Genomic DNA, 1,829 nt, shown 5'->3' with positions numbered 1-1,829 from the left:
CACATGAATCTGAAGAAATCCATAGTCAGATAATCTGAGTTTAGACAATTTCTGTTATGCACACAATATTATTTGGCAAAAATAAATAAATAAATAAATTCTTATAAGTAGTCACATAAATTTAAAAATGTGCTTGCCTTTTTCCCATTATGCATAATCATGGTGTGCTTTCTATACTAGTGTCAGAATAGTTAAAGACAATATTGTTTTACTGGGAAGACTGTGTAAGTGTTCAGGATCAATTTAAAGAAATGATAAAATAAATGATGACTAGGAAAACCTGTTCTCTAGAAGTCATCATGTAGAAGGAAATGGCAACCCACTCCAATTGCCTGGAGAATTCCATGAGCAGGGGAGCCTGGTGGTATGCAGGTCACAGGGTTGTGGAGAGTTGGACATGACTTAAGCGACAGAGCACAGAAGTCATCATAATAGAATGGTGACCCAGGTAGTTGCCCAAACTTTATCTCAATTAAGACTTAATATTTTAGGTTAGTTATGGCCATTCATTGAGAATGAAAATAATTACATTGCCCAGAAATTTCTTTTCAAGTTTGAAATGGTTTATATAAAATTTAAACAACAGAGTCACACAATTTAATGTGATATCATTTTGAAGATTTGTGTATAAATTATTTGATGTTTCAATACCATAGCTATGAGAAAACATAATCAGACAGAAACAATGTCCCAAATGTAATTATATCACTGAGGTGATTTGACAGGTTTCAAACCAGTTTTACTAATGACAAGTCAAAGGGCACAGTCAACCTAGATATTTAGATGTGAAATATATTCTAATTTAGACAATGCAGTCCATGGGGTCTCAAAGAGTTGGACACAACTGAAGGACTGAACTGAACTTAGAATTTAATTCATTGTCTTTTTTAAACATAGACCTGCCTTTGAACAGTTGACATGGGGAAAAACTACTAACCATATAGTAGATTTGCTGCTACTCTGTGATTACTAATATAATAGAGGAAAACAACAGAATGGGAAAGACTAGAGATCACTTCAAGAAAATCAGAGATACCAAAGGAACATTTCATGCAAAGATGGGCTCGATTAAAGGACAGAAATGGTATGGAGCTAACAAAAGCAGAAGATATTAAGAAGAGATGGCAAGAATACACAGAAGAAGTGTACAAAAAAGACCTTCATGACCCAGATAATCATAAGGGGGTGATCACTGACATAGAGCCAGACATCCTGGAATGTGAAGTCAAGTGGGCCGTAGAAAGCATCACTTTTAACAAAGGTAGTGGAGGTGATAGAATTCCAGTTGAGCTATTCCAAGTCCTGAAAGATGATGCTGTGAAAGTGCTGCACTCAATATGCCAGCAAATTTGGAAAACTCAGCAGTGGCCACAGGGCTGGAAAAGGTCAGTTTGCATTCCAATCCCAAAGAAAGGCAATGCCAAAGAATGCTCAAACTACCCCACAATTGCACTCATCTCACACGCTAGTAAAGTAATGCTCAAAATTCTCCAAGCCAGGCTTCAGCAATATGAACCGTGAACTTCCTGATGTTCAAGCTGATTTTAGGAAAGGCAGAGGAACCAGAGATCAAATTGCCAACATCCGCTGGATCATGGAAAACGTAAGAGAGTTCCAGAAAAACATCTATTTCTGCTCTATTGACTATGCCACAGCCTTTGACTGTGTGGATTACAATAAACTGTGGAAAATTCTTCAAGAGATGGGCATACCAGACCACCTGACCTAACCCATGAGAAATTTGTATGCAGGTCAGGAAGCAACAGTTAGAACTTGACATGGAACAACAGACTGGTTCCAAATAGGAAAAGGAGTACATCAAGGCTGTA

This window comes from Bison bison, unplaced genomic scaffold (assembly GCF_000754665.1).
Source record: "Bison bison bison isolate TAMUID 2011002044 unplaced genomic scaffold, Bison_UMD1.0 scf7180017857740, whole genome shotgun sequence".
NCBI classification, from domain to species: Eukaryota; Metazoa; Chordata; class Mammalia; order Artiodactyla; family Bovidae; genus Bison; species Bison bison.
Note: the sequence above shows the minus strand (reverse complement) of the source record.